This window comes from Pongo abelii, chromosome X (assembly GCF_028885655.2).
Source record: "Pongo abelii isolate AG06213 chromosome X, NHGRI_mPonAbe1-v2.0_pri, whole genome shotgun sequence".
Lineage (NCBI taxonomy): Eukaryota > Metazoa > Chordata > Mammalia > Primates > Hominidae > Pongo > Pongo abelii.
The window spans coordinates 105,556,358-105,575,389 of record NC_072008.2 but is presented as its reverse complement, the minus strand read 5'-3'; the positions used below and the strand labels follow the sequence as shown (position 1 = coordinate 105,575,389).

The following is a 19,032-nucleotide window of genomic DNA, read 5'->3' as shown; positions in this document are numbered from 1 at the left end:
ATACTACATAGAATGTTAAAAAAATGAGATTCAATGGACAAGCAAAATAAAACTAAATAGAAAACTATTTAGTCAGAAGGTAGATAATAGAAAATGACCTACAGGGCATCACAGAGACATGAAAATATGACAAATATGAAAGGAGTTGAAGAGATATGGAAGACAGATTGGAAAATTATAACATACCTAATAGCTCCATAAGGAGAGAAAAACTAGAATGGATGAAAGATAGAAGGGTGCTTAATAGAATCAAATAGTTCTAAAAGATATCTATTATTTTGGAGGAACTTAAAGGTGTGCATTAGCTTTAAATATTTCAGGTAAAATATGACTGTTAAAAATTTAAGGTTAATCACAAAAAATTCAGAAGCTTATTAAATGGTTGTAAACTAAGAGAGGAGAAAAAAGGACCTGAACAAAGCTTGATCAATTCAATAGAAGGCATAAAGGAGGAAAACAACAATAAAAAGGATAGCATGAAAAATAAATATTACAAAATCAGATTGGAAAAATAAATCAAAATATGTCATTAATGAATCTGTATAAATGGATTTATACAGATATAAGGCAGATCATCAGGTATATAAAAAAAATCCAGTTATATACTGTTTATAAATGACACACTTAAACTTTAAAAATGTGGAAAGGTGACAAACCCACAGCCAATATCATACTGAATGGGCAAAAACTGGAAGCATTCCCTTTGAAAACTGGCACAAGACAGGGATGCCCTCTCTCACCACTTCTATTCAACATAGTGTTGGAAGTTCTGGCCAGGGCAATTAGGCAGGAGAAGGAAATCAAGGGTATTCAATTAGGAAAAGAGGAAGTGAAATTGTCCCTGTTTGCAGGTGACATGATTGTATATCTAGAAAACCCCATCTGTCTCAGCCCAAAATCTCCTTAAGCTGATAAGCAACTTCAGCAAAGTCTCAGGATACAAAATCAATGTACAAAAATCACAAGCATTCTTATACACCAATAACAGACAGAGAGCCAAATCATGAGTGAACTCCCATTCACAATTGCTTCAAAGAGAATAAAATACCTAGGAATCCAACTTACAAGGGACGTGAAGGACCTCTTCAAGGAGAACTACAAACCACTGCTTAAGGAAATAAAAGAGGATACAAACAAATGGAAGAACATTCCATGGTCATGGGTAGGAAGAATCAATATCGTGAAAATGGCCATCCTTCCCAAGGTAATTTACAGATTCAATGCCATCCCCATCAAGCTACCAATGACTTTCTTCACAGAATTGGAAAAGTCTACTTTAAAGTTCATATGGAACCAAAAAAGAACCCGCATTGCCAAGTCAATCCTAAGCCAAAAGAACAAAGATGGAGGCATCACGCTGCCTGACTTCAAACTATACAAGGCTACAGTAACCAAAACAGCATGGTACTGGTACCAAAACAGAGATATTGATCAATGGAACATAATAGAGCCGTCAGAAATAACGCCACATATCTACAACTATCTGATCTTTGACAAACCTGACAAAAACAAGAAATGGGGAAAGGATTCCCTATTTAATAAATGGTGCTGGGAAAACTGGCTAGCCATATGTAGAAAGCTGAAACTGGATCCCTTCCTTACACCTTATACAAAAATCAGTTCAAGATGGATTAAAGACAAACGTTAGACCTAAAACCATAAAAACCCTAGAAGAAAACCTAGGCATTACCACTCAGGACATAGGCATGGGCAAGGACTTCATGTCTAAAACACCAAAAGCAATGGCAACAAAAGCCAAAATTGACAAATGGGATCTAATTAAACTAAAGAGCTTCTGCACAGCAAAAGAAACTACTATCAGAGTGAACAGGCAACCTACAAAATGGGAGAAAATTTTCACAACCTACTCATCTGACAAAGGGCTAATATCCAGAATCTACAATGAACTCAAACAAATTTACAAGAAAAAAACAAACAACCCCATCAAAAAGTGGGCAAAGGACATGAACAGACACTTCTCAAAAGAAGACATTTATGCAGCCAAAAGACACATGGAAAAATGCTCACCATCACTGGCCATCAGAGAAATGCAAATCAAAACCACAATGAGATACCATCTCACGCCAGTTAGAATGGCAATCATTAAAAAGTCAGGAAACAACAGGTGCTGGAGAGGATGTGGAGAAATAGGAATACTTTTACACTGTTGGTGGGACTGTAAACTAGTTCAACCCTTGTGGAAGTCGGTGTGGCGATTCCTCAGGGATCTAGAACTAGAAATTCCATTCGACCCAGCCATCCCATTACTGGGTATATACCCAAAGGACTATAAATCATGCTGCTATAAAGACACATGCACACGTTATGTTTATTGCGGCATTATTCACAATAGCAAAGACTTGGAACCAACCCAAATGTCCAACAATGATAGACTGGATTAAGAAAATGTGGCACATGTACACCATGGAATACTATGCAGCCATAAAAAATGATGAGTTCACGTCCTTTGTAGGGACATGGATAAAATTGGAAATCATCATTCTCAGTAAACTATCGCAAGAACAAAAAACCAAACACCGCATATTCTCCCTCATAGGTGGGAATTGAACAATGAGAACACATGGACACAGGAAGGGGAACATCACACTTCGGGGACTGTTGTGGGGTGGGGGGGGGGGAGGGCTAGCATTGGGAGGTATACCTAATGCTAGATGACGAGTTGGTGGGTGCAGCGCACCAGCATGGCACATGTATACACATGTAACTTACCTGCACATTGCGCACATGTACCATAAAACCTAAGGTATAATAATAATAATAATAATAAAAAATGTGGAAAGGTTGAAAACAAATGGATGGAAAAGGTGTATCAGGCATACACTAAAAAATACATTTGATGTAACTATATTAGTATAAAATAAAATAGACTATATGGAATAATTATTAGAGATAAAAAAGATTATTACATAATGACAGATGGTCACATTCTGCTCGAAGATGTAATAGTTCTGGATTTATGTGTAGCTGATACCATAACTTTGGAATATATAAATGCAAATAAACATATAGCTTCATATATTTTTAAAATTATGACAAAGTTACAAGGAGAAATTGACAAATCCATTACCATCATGAAATATTGTAATGTTCTTCCCTAACTGAATGATCAAGTATTTTAAAAACATTGAATCGACCAAATCTTAACCACATTTTAAAGAATTTTATTTAATGAATATACATATAATCCTAGATCCAACAATTCGGAAAATACATTATTTTCAAACACACATGGAACTTTTATAAATATTGACCAAATATTAGGCTATAAATCAAGTCTCAACGCACAACAAATATATTCTCTCACCATAATGCACTTACATTTGAAATAAAAAATAAGAATATGACCAACTTACTGTTATTCATTTGAAAACACTTCTAAATAATTCATGGGTCAAAGGAAATATCATATAAGGAATAAGAAAAATGTAATTTTAAAACAATAAAAATACTTCACATCTAACTTTGTGGAAATTAAAATTGTGCTCAAAAGGGAGTGGATAACGTTAAGTGTATGCAACAGAAAGTAAGTTTTAATACAGAGAATTAATCATGCAATTCAAGAAGTTAGAAAAACAATATGAAAATAAACTCAAAGGAAAAGGACTAAAGTGATAAAAGAAAGAACGATAATTTATAATGTGATTAATACAAATAAAAAAGAGAATGAGCAAAATAAAACTGTATATTTGAAAATAGTAATAAATTAGACATTTTGAAATATTGATGAAGAAAAAAGAGAAGTCACTGAAGAACAGTATAAAAATAATTAAGAAGCATAGGTATAAATAAATCACAGATGTTTAAAATAAGAAGATAATACTATGTGAAGTTTTTGCCAGTTTATTTGAAAATATACACAAAATGTACAAATGTATAGAATATTTAATATTTTGAAACCAAATCAAGAAAAAAATAAGAACTCAGTGAATCCATGAGAGTCATCAGAAACTCCCCAAAGAAAACCCTCGAGGCCTACCAAAGTTTTAATGAACATTTAATTCTTATCTTTTGAACATTGTTTTAAAGCATGTAAAAAAAGAAGGAACATTTTACAACTCATTTATGAAACTATTATAACCTACAGATAAAAGCCAAAATGAGACCAATCTAGTTTATGAAAACAGATGCAGACCTTTTAGTAAAATATTAGTAATCTAGCTCCATTAATATATTTAAAAACATATCCTGAGTAAGTGAGGTTTAACTCAGGAATATAGAAATTTTTAATATTAAAACAAATGTTATTGTTAAGTCTTTTGATTCTCTAAATATGGCATATCAGATACACAGGGAAGACTCTTGGTGTAGAACATCTAAAATTTATGGAAGGCAGATAAAATTCATTTGTAAACACATGGTTGAATGGGTCAGAAAGTAAGCTAAATCAGTTAAGGCTAGAAAAAAATGAGAAAATACAAATTTAGAGAGGAAAGGAAGCAGTGGAGCAAGATTTGTCTCTGGAGCTTCTGATTTCTGGAAATATAATTTGGGTTAAAATGTGCATGCTCTCACTTGTACATGGGAGATAAACAATGGGTATACATGAAAATACAGAGTAAAATAATGGACATTAGAGACTCCAAAACATGGGAACGAGGGAGGGGTGTAAGGGTTGAAAATTTATCTATTGGGTACAATATTCACTATTCAAGTGATGGGTACATTAAAGGCCCAGACTTCACCACTATGCAATGTATCCATGTAACAAAACTGCACTTGTTCCCTGTAAATCTATAAATATAAAAAATAAATTTAAAAAGAACTTGATGAAATAAATCATGTCATGCAGATTTAGAAAAACTGCATCTATTGAAGTTAACATATGTAGAATAAACAATACATCCGCTTATTATTTTTAAAGAAATAAAAGGAAGTATTAAACGTACAACAAAGGAGTAGGTGACTTTAAAAAAATGGCTATGCAGATTTGAAGAACCAGATAGGACTCCAGAAATATACCCATGTATATACGTACATATGAAATTAGAAATTCAATGAACTAGTTAAATCACTGATTAGGCACAGACACAATAAAAAAGCTGCAGATTAGATATGAAAATCATGAGACAATGCAGTAGATAGAAAAAATGATGGAAATATGAAAGAGAGGTTAAGGGTCATAAATGCTAGAGTGAGAAGATTCAATACACATCTAATTTGAGAAACAGATAAAGATAATAGAGAAGTTGGGGAAAGGCAATATTGGAAAAATAATTGACCATTTTTTAGAATTGATAAGAAATGTGACTCTTCAGTTTCAATGTCTCAAAAGGCTAATGGATTCCAAGAAGGATAAATGAAAACAAATCCACAATTTGACAATTGATACTAAAATTTTAGGATTCTAAGGAAAACAATAAAGAAGCCAGGGAGGCAAAAAAAAAAAAAAAAAAAAAAGGACAATAAGATTGTCAGATGACTTCTCGATAGCAGCACTGTAAGCCAGAAAGCAGTGAAATAATATCTAAAGAGTCAAGAGTCAGGTTTGTCAAAGATCAGATACTTGTAGATATGTGGCATTATTTCTGACGGCTCTGTTCTGTTCCATTGATCTATATCTCTGTTTTGGTACCAGTACCATGCTGTTTTGGTTACTGTAGCCTTGTAGTATAGTTTGAAGTCAGGTAGTGTGATGCCTCCAGCTTTGTTCTTTTGGCTTAGGATTGACTTGGCGATGCGGGCTATTTTTTGGTTCCATATGAACTTTAAAGTAGTTTTTTCCAATTCTGTGAAGAAAGTCATTGGTAGCTTGATGGGGATGGCATTGAATCTGTAAATTACCTTGGGAAGGATGGCCATTTTCATGATATTGATTCTTCCTACCCATGAGCATGGAATGTTCTTCCATTTGTTTGTATCCTCTTTTATTTCCTTGAGCAGTGGTTTGTAGTTCTCCTTGAAGAGGTCTTTCACATCCCTTGTAAGTTGGATTCCTAGGTATTTTATTCTCTTTGAAGCAATTGTGAATGGGAGTTCACTCATGATTTGGCTCTCTGTCTGTCTGTTATTGACATATAAGAATGCTTGTGATTTTTGCACATTGATTTTGTATCCTGAGACTTTGCTGAAGTTGCTTATCAGCTTAAGGAGATTTTGGGCTGAGACAATGGGGTTTTCTAGATATACTATCATGTCATCTGCAAACAGGGACAATTTGACTTCCTCTTTTCCTAATTGAATACCCTTTATTTCCTTCTCCTGCCTAATTGCCCTGGCCAGAACTTCCAACACTATGTTGAATAGAAGTGGTGAGAGAGGGCATCCCTGTCTTGTGCCAGTTTTCAAAGGGAATGCTTCCAGTTTTTGCCCATTCAGTATGATATTGGCTGTGGGTTTGTCATAAATAGCTCTTATTATTTTGAGATACGTCCCATCAATTCCTAATTTATTGAGAGTTTTTAGCATGAAGGGTTGTTGAATTTTGTCAAAGGCCTTTTCTGCATCTATTGAGATAATCATGTGGTTTTTGTCTTTGGTTCTGTTTATATGCTGGATTACATTGATTGATTTGCGTATATTGAACCAGCCTTGCATCCCAGGGATGAAGCCCACTTGATCATGGTGGATAAGCTTTTTGATGTGCTGCTGGATTCTGTTTGCCAGTATTTTATTGAGGATTTTTGCATCAATGTTCATCAAGGATATTGGTCTAAAATTCTCTTTTTTTGTTGTGTCTCTGCCAGGCTTTGGTATCAGGATGATGCTGGCCTCATAAAATGAGTTAGGGAGGATTCCCTCTTTTTCTATTGATTGGAATAGTTTCAGAAGGAATGGTACCAGCTCATCCTTGTACCTCTGGTAGAATTCGGCTGTGAACCCGTCTGGTCCTGGACTTTTTTTGGTTGGTAAGCTATTGATTATTGCCACAATTTCAGCTCCTGTTATTGGTCTATTCAGAGATTCAACTTCTTCCTGGTTTAGTCTTGGGAGGGTGTATGTGTTGAGGAATTTATCCATTTCTTCTAGATTTTCTAGTTTATTTGCATAGAGGTGTTTGTAATATTCTCTGATGGTAGTTTGTATTTCTGTGGGATTGGTGGTGATATCCCCTTTATCATTTTTTATTGCATCTATTTGATTCTTCTCTCTTTTTTTCTTTATTAATCTTGCTAGCGGTCTATCAATTTTGTTGATCCTTTCAAAAAACCAGCTCCTGGATTCATTTATTTTTTGAAGGGTTTTTTGTGTCTCTATTTCCTTCAGTTCTGCTCTGATTTTAGTTATTTCTTGCCTTCTGCTAGCTTTTGAATGTGTTTGCTCTTGCTTTTCTAGTTCTTTTAATTGTGATGTTAGGGTGTCAATTTTGGATCTTTCCCGAAAGGATTCCCTATTTAATAAATGGTGCTGGGAAAACTGGCTAGCCATATGTAGAAAGCTGAAACTGGATCCCTTCCTTACACCTTATACAAAAATCAATTCAAGATGGATTAAAGACTTAAATGTTAGACCTGAAACCATAAAAACCCTAGAAGAAAACCTAGGCATTACCATTCAGGACATAGGCATGGGCAAGGACTTCATGTCTAAAACACCAAAAGCAATGGCAACAAAAGCCAAAATTGACAAATGGGATCTAATTAAACTCAAGAGCTTCTGCACAGCAAAAGAAACTACCATCAGAGTGAACAGGCAACCTACAAAATGGGAGAAAATTTTCGCAACCTACTCATTTGACAAAGGGCTAATATCCAGAATCTACAATGAACTCCAACAAATTTACAAGAAAAAAACAAACAACCCCATCAAAAAGTGGGCGAAGGACATGAACAGACACTTCTCAAAAGAGGACATTTATGCAGCCAAAAAACACATGAAAAAATGCTCACCATCACTGGCCATCAGAGAAATGCAAATCAAAACCACAATGAGATACCATCTCACACCAGTTAGAATGGCAATCATTCAAAAGTCAGGAAACAACAGGTGCTGGAGAGGATGTGGAGAAATAGGAACACTTTTACAGTGTTGGTGGGATTGTAAACTAGTTCAACCCTTGTGGAAGTCAGTGTGGCGATTCCTCAGGGATCTAGAACTAGAAATTCCATTCGACCCAGCCATCCCATTACTGGGTATATACCCAAAGGACTATAAATCATGCTGCTATAAAGACACATGCACACGTATGTTTATTGCAGCATTATTCACAATAGCAAAGACTTGGAACCAACCCAAATGTCCAACAATGATAGACTGGATTAAGAAAATGTGGCACATATACACCATGGAATACTATGCAGCCATAAAAAATGATGAGTTCATGTCCTTTGTAGGGACATGGATGAAATTGGAAATCATCATTCTCAGTAAACTATCGCAAGAACAAAAAACCAAACACCGCATATTCTCCCTCATAGGTGGGAATTGAACAATGAGAACACATGGACACAGGAAGGGGAACATCACACTTCGGGGACTGTTGTGGGGTGGGGGGAGGGGGGGAGGGATAGCATTGAGAGATATACCTAATGCTAGATGACGAGTTGGTGGGTGCAGTGCACTAGCATGGCACATGTATACATATGTAACTTACCTGCACATTGCGCACATGTACCATAAAACCTAAAGTATAATAATAATAATAATAATAATAATAATAAAAAGAAGAAATGATGAATATAGGAAAAAAAAATAAACACAACAAATATAAAAAAAAAAACAAAAACAAAAAAAACAACAACAACAACAACAAAAAGAATGCTAGTCCAATTCAACATTTTAATGCCTAGAGCCTAGAATACTGTGTGGTTTCTTTTAAGAACATAGTAAATGTTTGATTAATGACATCTACCTGGATAATATTCAAGTCATAGTACTGAGACTTCATTTTTGTAAATTTATATTTATTATTCAATACAACTTAGTAACCAGGATAAAAAAATGTAACACACTAATCACAATGAGAAAAATAAAAACTGTGACCATATCAAGTAAAGTGATAACACTATTATTATACTAAAGTGATATGGTTTGGCTGTGTCCCCACCCAAATCTCATCTTGAATTGGAACTCCCACAATTCCCACGTGTCATGGGAGGGACTCAGTAGGAGGTAATTGAACAATGGGGGTGGGTCTTTCTCATGATGTTCTCATGATAGTGAATAAATCTCACAAGATCTGATGGTTTTAAAAAGAGAGAGAGCTTCCCTTGCACAAGCTCTCTCTCTTTGCCTGCTGCCATCCATGTAAGTCATGACTTGCTCCTCCTTTCCTTCCACTATGATTGTGAAGTTTCCTCAGCCATGTGGAACTGTAAATCCATTAAAACTCTTTCTTTTGTAAAAAAAAAAAAAAAAAAAAGAGTCAAGAGTCAAGACAATATATAACTGTCGACTTAGAATTTTATACCTAAGCAAAAGAATCTCTAAAACATTATAGCAGAATAGAGGTATATTCCAACAAACATAAACTTTGAAGTTTACTAATAAGTTTTTCACTAAAGGAACTTCTACGGGCTTCTCTTTATGAAGGAAAGTGATCCCAGAAGAAAAGACAAGTATCAAAGAAACAGTTATAAGGGAATAATAAACACAGGCATAAAACTAAGTAAACTTTGACCATCTAAAACAATAGTAAGCAAGTATGTCTTTTAGCTTTTTCTGGAGTTAACCACACCCCCAAATTTCAGTGTCTTACAGCACAAAATATTTATTTCTCTTTTGCCAGTCTATGAGTGTTTGAATCTATGCTCCTTGTGTCTTTTCTTTCTAGAACACCAGCTGAAAAATAGCTCCTGTCTTGGACATGCTAGTCTCATAGTGGAGGGCAGGGGAGAGAAAGTCAAACAATATGATTGCATGTAAAAGATCTGCTGTCAACTTGCATGTTGTCACTTCTGCTAAAATCCCATTTACTAAAGAAGTATCATGCAAAATCCTGACAATGGGGCAGCAAATAATAGTTATATCATTTATTCAATTTTTTTCATGTTTTAATTGCCTAATATAAAAATAAAATGTGCATTTTTTGTTTTACTTATTAATTTTGCTTTATCCTATGATATCTAGAATGAAGTCATGATATGTGTGCAAGAATGGAGGTCAGGAAGTCTGATTTATTATCTCAATATCATTACTGGATAACTTGGTTAAGCATTTTAATTTTTCTGTACCTGAAACTAGTTTTTTCTCTTGGAGTGACCCAAGTGAGATATTTGTCATCAAAGAAAACTAGGAGAGTCTTCTCTGGTCCCTAGATTTAACAAATAGACAAACAGTACAAACAGTCAAATGAAAAAATGGAAAAAAGATTACCAGCCAATATAAATGTTAATTGGCTAAGTGCTCAGAATATAAGCAGAAATATTTACTGGATAAGCAACAAGGATTACTAGTAGACTACACAGCAGGTACACAGTTTTATAATAAAGCCATGCTTGTAAAATATTTCACACTCTGTTGACATGTTAACAGAGAATTTCACACTTCATTGAAAAGTCATTAAGACAATTACCAGGTCATTAGTATACACTTTAAGTCTCAGCTTTTAAATTTTATTCTATAAAGAATTCCTTTTGACAGACAGTTTAGCTCTTAGCATGTGCTGAGTCAGGATGAGATCTGCACCATCATCTTTTCTACCCACTAACAGCTAGCCTTTAGAAACTGCTGAAGGAGTCTTTCTGGGACTTGTTCAGAAAATCCAGGAAATGTATTCAACTGTTTATGACTTGCAGATACATTCAAGTTTCCTAAAAGGAAATCCCTATAATCTGGTACACTGGATTTCTGGCCTAGTGGGACTCCTCAGTGACTGTTAATGTATTTTAAAATATCGGTTATTAATGTTATTTTTAAAGTATAAAATTGCAAATAAAAACACTTTATAATTTAATTACCCATATAGCTCATCTTAATATAGTGTCATTTATTTATTTTTAATTGACACATGATTAATAAATAATTCATAATTGTACACATTTATGGGGTACAGTGTGATATTTTGATACACATATACAATGTGTAATGATCGAATCAGGGTAATTAGAATAACAATTACCTCAAACCTTTATCACTTTTAAAGCATATATCATTCAAAATCCTCTCTTCTAGGGTTTTGAAAAAATACAGTAAATTATAGTTTACCTAGCCACCCTACAGTGTTATCCAAAGCTAGAATTTATTTCTTATTTTGTATCCATTAACCAATGTCTGCCTTTTCTCCCTCCTTCTCTCTTTCCAAGCCTCTAGCAACCATAATTCTACTCTATGAGATCAACTTTTTTAGCTTCTACATATGAGTGAAAACATGTGCTATTTATCTTTCTGTGCCTTACTTATTTCACTTAACATAATGTCCTCTGGGCTCATACAGGTTGCTGAGAATGACAGGATTTCATTCTATTTATGGCTGAGTAGTATTCTATTATGTACATATACCAAATTTTCTTTATCCATTCACCCATTGTTAGACACTTAGGTTGATTCCATATTCTGGTTATTGGGAATAATGCTGCAATAAACATGGGGGTATAGGTATCTCTTTGATACATTGTTTTCTTTGCCTTTGGATAAATATCCAGTAATGGGATTGCTGGATCATATAGTAGTTCTATTTTTAATTTTTTGAGGACTCTTTCTGCTCTTATCCATGTTGCCTGTGCTAATTCGCATTCCCACCAACAGTATATGAGTTTCCTCCTCTACATCCTTCCCAGCATTTGTTATTTTTTAATCTTTTTGGATATAGACATTCTAACTGGGGTGAGATGATATCTCATTGTGGTTTTGATTTACGTTTTCCTTGATGACTAGTGATGTTGAGCATTTTTCCATATATTTGTTGGCCAATTGTATGCTTTCTTTTGAGAAAAGTCTATTCAGATAGAATTATTTTTTAAAGCAATACAAACATATGGTGAGAAAATTTTGTGTATATAATATTTTTTAACTTTTTTCAAAACTAAATATAGCATTTTGCAGACTGATTTTCACATTGCACAAGGTATCAAAATTATCTTGAGAATTGTTCTATATCAGTATATACATATATTTGCATTTAATAGCTGCTTATCATTTTACTTTACAAACTGATCTCACAAGAACAGCACCAAGAGAGTAGTCCTAAACCATTCATGAGAAGTTCACCCTCATGATCCAGCCACCTCCCAGCAGGCCCCACCTCTAATACTGGGGACTACAATTCAACATGAGATTTGGTGAGACATAGATCCAAAGCATAACAAAGTATAAATATCATAATTTATTTAATGATTCCACTGTTGATAAATATTTAGATGGCTTACCATTATGAATAATACTGCAATGAACATCCATATACATGTATATTTTGATGTACTTTTATAAGTGTATTCACATATTCTTCAGTTTTTGATGTGTCCTCTAGGTCCAACAGATGGTGATAAGTTTTGTCATGTGTATAAGGAAATTACAAAGACACAATTTGGAGCAACACATAAGTAAGATGACATTCTTTATAGAGAAAGAAAGATGCATACACATTCAAGCCAGAAAGCATTAAGATAGAGTTTCTATTTTACTTTTGTGTCATCTTGCAAGATTTCTTAGTGTTGTGAGGCAGATGAAACTTTACCTGTGATGGCTTCTCTCTACTGAAATATAAAACTTGCTGAATCAAAACTATAGTACTTGCTAATCTGTGTGAAGAGTGAGTTTTGTATTTATAAAAAAACTATATTTATATTTTTCGAAGACTATATCCAGTAGAAACATAGTAAGAGTAAAGTGTGCTTGTAATGAATTTATGCCACCACTCCCTTACTAATGTTTTCTAAGTGTTAGAGTTTCCAAACACCAAAAAATGTCTAAGGTGTTCTCATATACAAATGTTGGGTGAACTGTGTCGCTTTCTAGACCTCTTTTAACTCTGATCTTAATTTCCAAAGAAAAGTACTACTTGGAAAATTAGAAGAAGAGATGAGGCTGGGATTTGTTGATGACACAGTCCTAGCCAACTGTGATAGTATACTCAAAAATAGTAGCCATCATTTATTTGTTGAATATTTCAAAATTACACCATTTGATTAAGCTGAAAGGATACTATGAGTAGGTAGCTTATTTTTGGAGGGATTACCTTCTTTTAAGTAAAGGATCTTGGGGTAGAAAAGGTTCAGAAAAATTTTAAAACACATATTATGAATTTTCTCAGCCTCCCAAGTACACCCCAGGATCCAAAGTATTGACTGTTTTCCAATTTAAAAGTCCTTACTTTAGTAATGAGAAAAGAGTTCAAAGAAAACTCTACCAGAAAATGAGGTTAGAAATGAGAGACTGTTTGTAAAGTTCTCGTGATATTTTGGGGATCTGTGACTTATCACAGTTTAGTCTGTATCTGAATGGGAATAGACCTCAGTTGCAAGAGATCATATTGACTCTAGCAGAAAGCCCCAGAACTCCTGATTTATGACACTACCATCTAGCTACTCACTGAGCTGAACATAACCTTGCTTGTTGACCCAGCACACAGCTAGCCCTGTATGACCTGGGTAGTTATAAGAAGCTGCCCACAATATAGCATCTAGTGGTTCATGAAAAAACCTGCTGCTGTTAGGAAAAACTTATTCAGCCTTGCAAAAATAAATAAATAAATAAATAAAACAGGGAAGCCTGGGGATACAGCACTACTCAAAAGCATTGTGAATAGGGAAAATTATGTTTTTTGTTCTTCGTGGCTGTAGTGCAATTCTTATTTTTCTTCTGACATAGTTACAGACATGTATATGAGGTCGTTGTAAGTGACCTAAGGTGACCAAAACAACTATCTATATAATCTTACTACTTTCTGTGTTATTGTTCTATATTAAGACACAATTCTCTGTCCCTTTTTCCTTTTCCACCCTCAGAGTTTCCAGTTGTTCTTCCTGGGTGATGGTGATATAGATGTACAGTACTACGTGGCACTAATGTATAGGTAAGTTTGTCCTACAGCACATATTTCTTATGGTCCCTGGTAGGTACAGCCACCAACTTCCTTTAGCATGAATCAGACCAGTGTCTCATGCTGTATTATGGAAAGAAACCTGCACTCTAGACCTTGAAGTTGTTTTATTTCATTTAAACTCACATGAAACAAATATCCTTTGTGACCAAAAAACATGCCAAGAAACTATTACTGCAAAATGATTGGCTGACCGTCTCTGACGCCAGACATAGGATATACTTCTATAAAGTTGTAATTTGAAATAACCTGAAAATTAGACTGAACGAGGGAAATGCTACGTCCTGTGAGAGTGCTATAACAAAAAACAAGCTTTTTTCCCCAAGTGTTTGAAATGCTAAACCAATTACTACATGTGGTCAGTGCAATAATTAGTCACTAACAGGGATATCTTCTGTAATAGAACAGTTGACCATTAACAGATGAACTTAGTCACACTATGCAGGACTCAAGAATAGAATCTAAATATTAATCACATGAAATATAAAATCCTTTCCTTTTTTAATTTTTAAATGTTATGGGTGCATAGTAGGTGTATATATTTATGGAGTATATGAGATATTTTGATATAGGCATGCAATGTGTAATAATCACATCAGGGTAAATGGGGTATCCATCGCCTCAAGGATTTATCATTTGTGTTACTTTTTTTATAAGTAACATGCCCATATATTTTAATTTAAAGCGTATGTCAATTTATTAAATTTACTAATTTGATTTTTATTATTGTGACTACATACCTATTACTTATGCTTAAGTATTTCTTAAAATAAATTAGGTGCTTGTGCCTCAGGGTATAGAGCGATTAACATAGTTAAACACAGCCAATCCAATAAAAACATACTGCAGTGTGTAAGTATTAAAATTCTATATGGAACCTGTTTTGTTCTCAGGAGTGAGGTAGGGAAAAAGATTGCATAGATATGGTCTTTGACCAGTAAACGTGTCAAAAACAATAACAGTGACTACAATTTTCACCTATATAGTATCTTAGAGTTTATGGAGCTCTTTATCTTATTTTTGTCTTTTTACCCAAATGTGAACTTAGAAATAGCTAATCATGTCATCAAGGAATAGTTTAAAATTAAAATATAGCTTGTACTATGTTATAAAGATTAGTAAAATATTTCATTTTCCCAGGATGCCTAATGTGACTGCTCTGTGGAAAATAACCAACTGCTCCTTTCCTGAGGTGTAAACCTGGTATATCATAGTGTGAATCCTAACTTGACCAAACTATCAAAACTCATGAGGAAAGAAACACTGTCTTAATCCTCTAAGGAATGTTATTTTTTTTATTATTTTTAGATCTAATTCCTAGATAAATCTAGTTAGATTTAGAATTTACTAGGACATAAATCCGTCAAACATATTTGTATCTTGATAAACATTTAGAGTGCTTCAGCTAGATCTCTTGGGATTCAGGGGTCTAATTGTGGTGCAAAGCTGGCTGGGCTTTATAATTATGGTTCCAATTACTGTCTTTTGTCTTCAAGCAGCAGAACTTACTTTTCCCCTTAAATACAATAGATTCAGATTTTTAAAGATGGATTTCTGTTGGATTTTGGTTGAGAGGGAATATGTGTTCCTTGAATGTAGTTAATTTTTAAACAAAATCTTGATTATAAATACAGTCCTGAATGTCAGTGGGCCACATATAGGACAGTAGTCCCCTAAGATTATAATGGAGCTGGGTAATTTCTACTGCCCTTCTGCCTAGTTACGCTGTAGCTATCATAACACTGTAGCACAATTACTTAATTTTAAAATAAATTTAGTAGCCTAAGTGTACAGTGTTTATAAATTCTACAGTACTGTATGGTGATGTCGTAGTCCTTCACATTCACTCACCACTCACTCACTGACTTAACCAGAGCAACTTCCAGTTCTGCAAGCTCCTATCCTGTTAAGTGCTTTATACAGGTGTACCAGTTTTTATCTTTTATACCATATCTTTACTGTACCTTTTCTATATTTAGATATGTTTGGACACACAAATACTACTGTGTTATATTTGCCTCTGTTATTCAGTACAGTCACATGCTGTACAGGTTTGTCACACCAAGGAGCAATAGGCTATACCATATATCCTAGGTGTGTAGTAGGTTGTACCATCTAGTTTTGTGTAAGTACATTCTATGATATTTGCACAATAATGAAATCACTTAACGACATACTTCTCAGAACATATCCTCATTGTTAAGCAATGCACAACTGTGTTATATTCCATCAATATACTAACTTAAATTATCCTTATAGCTACTGGGATGCCATTCACAGTTATGGGTTATTTTTATTTTATTTTTTTTTGAGATGGAGTCTCGCTCTGTCGCCCAGGCTGGATTGCAGTGGCGCGGTCTCAGCTCACTGCAAGCTCTGCCTCCTGGGTTCACGCCATTCTCCTGCCTCAGCCTCCTGAGTAGCTGGGACTACAGGCGCCCGCCACCACGCCCGGGTAATTTTTTTTGTATTTTTAGTAGAGTCGGGGTTTCACCGTGTTAGCCAGGATGGTCTCAATCTCCTGACCTCGTGATCCGCCCGCCTCGGCCTCCCAAAGTGCTGGGATTACAGGCTTGAGCCACCGCGCCCGGCAGTTATGGGGTTTTGATTAAAAGTTAATAACCATGTCTTTGTTGTAAAGATCTAGCTCAGAAACACACTCATAACCTAATTTGTTTCCCCAGGGAGAAAGAGAGAAATAAAAAAAAATCAAAAAATTGAAAAGACCCTAGAGGGAATATATTAGAGCTTGGTTTGGCATACATTATTGTACCAATACAGTTCACATGGGAAGCTAATGTGGAATCTGCTAATCAAGAATCTTAAGAAGTAATCAGGTGCTTGTTGCTCCTGGGACTCAATTCCACATATTGAGGAAGTGTCTCTTTATATGTGGACGTGTCCAGAGAAATCCTCATTGTGGTATGCCTTTGTAAGTAGTCTCTTGGATTGTTATGGATATCCGCAGTTAAGGTCTTTCAGCCCTACTTCTGTATTTTGTTGTTCTCTTTATTCCAATTCACGGTTAGTATCTTCTGATGATCCTGCAAATTCTCTTTTTGTCTCCCGTAATCTATGAAACTGGAATGGAGAGGACATTAGAATGGCAGAGGAATCTTAAAGAAACTTGTCAATTCCCCCATCGTTATTTTTAGTGATATTCTGTTTTAAGTCTACCACATTTTAATTTTATACCCTTCTGGAGCCTTATCAAATGAGTATAAATGGTCGAATAACTATGTTAATCAATTTTCTCACCACCCAATGAGTATTCAGACAGGAACAGTTCAGTTATGCTAGTTCAGATATTCCAAGGACTTTAGCTTTTTGCTAGTAGTTGTTTATGCAAGAGATTTCATTTATTCTCAGTCACCTACATTTAGAATTCATTTTCCTGTCTAAGTACTTAATTCGAAAAGAAATTGAAGTGTTTGCTAGTTTTATTCATAATTTACCTTGAAAATGTCTTCATTTGCTGGCAGAATTTTTTTCTCATATATGTCCTTAGTTTTTATTGTTGTAATATTACTGATCTTCAGTGTTTACTAAGAATCTATATTACACTTTGCAAAATACTAAGACATATAAAGACAAGTTCATGCATTTGTGTAGATTTTGTCTTATAAATCTTGGTAATAAGTAAGTTGCTTTTGGACTTAATTGTGGTATATAAAAGGGCCTAAATGTGAGGTGAGCTTTCTGATAATTTTATGCATTCATTTTATTAAACATTTTTTTTTGGTTTCTTTGTTTGACTAGATATTTTTCTTTTCTTGTTTTACTTTATAATACAATATACTTTATTATTATTCTTAATTTATACTTAGAGATGTACTAGCAAAATATGAATAGCATGACCTTTGATAGCAAACAAATCTGGGTGCAAATTCTGGCTCTAAAGATTATGGAATGTATGGCTTAGTGTAATTATTTAATTTCTATAAATTCTTATTTTTACCTGTAAATAAAATAGTATTACTTCTCTCTTGCAGGGCTATTGTGGGTATGTAATAGAATAATATACTTGGAATACCTGGCATGATATGCAGCATAGATGAGATAATTTAAAAAACTGTTAGATATTACTGTATCATTCTTTCCATCCTGACTTGTTTTATTTAATTTTCAGAATTTCAACTTTATTGTATTATGTACAACCACATACAATAACATTAACTGTAAGTGTATAGCTTCAGAAAATCTTACAATCATACACAATGATTTTACATCACATTTCTGTCATGTCAAAAGTTCTCTTGTGCTCCTTTGCAGTCACTATCTTCCCCAAAGCTGTGTGCCTTCAAATTGTAGACCCACTTTTTGTCACTATGTATTTTTTAAAGAATTTAATTTGGGAGAATTTATACAGTATATAGGCTTTTGTGTCTGCCTTATTTTGCACACCGTGGTCGTACTGAGGTTAATCCATGTTGTAGCATGTGTCAGTAGTAAAATCTCTTTTAACTGCTGAATAGCATTTTATTGTAGAGTTATACCACAATTCTTTTCTTAATGTAGGCATTTATCACTAAAAAGTCCCTCTTAGAACTGCTTTTGCTGCATCTGGCAAGGTTTAGTATACTGTATTTTCGTATTTGTCTCAAGATTATTTTTTATTTCCCTTTCTGATTTCTTCTCTGAAAAATTTGTTGTTTGGGGATATGTTATATAATTTTCACATACTTGTGAATTTTTCAAAATTTCTCCTGTTATTCAGAAAAGATGCTTGATATAATTTCAATCTTCTTAAATTTGTTAAGACTTTTTTTATATCCTAACATTTGATCCTGTAGAACATTTTATGGGCACTTGAGAAGAATGTGTTTTCTGCTCCTGTTGAATGGAATGTTCTTTAAGTTCATTAGGTTCATTTCATCTGTAGTGTTATTCATGTCCACTGATTGCTTATTGATTTTCTGTGTGGATAATCTATCATTTGCTGAAAGTGGAGTACTGTAGTGACCTTTAATATTCATGTGCTCCAATGTTGAATGGATATATATTTACAATTGTTATATCCTCTTGGTGAATTGACCACTTTATCATTATATAGTGATGTTTTGGTATTTTTTCATAGATTTTGACTGAAAGTCTGT

The 19,032-nt window shown here is 34.2% G+C and overlaps 1 long non-coding RNA gene across 1 annotated transcript in view; it reads left to right on the top strand.

Annotated features, from left to right (window-relative positions):
• The window catches only part of LOC134760899 (uncharacterized), a 266,329-nt gene that overhangs the window by 218,126 nt on the left and 29,171 nt on the right, over positions 1-19,032 (top strand). The window contains exon 2 of the long non-coding RNA XR_010138965.1: positions 13,842-13,909. This is a non-coding gene — a long non-coding RNA (uncharacterized LOC134760899). The remainder of the gene's footprint in view (positions 1-13,841; positions 13,910-19,032) is intronic.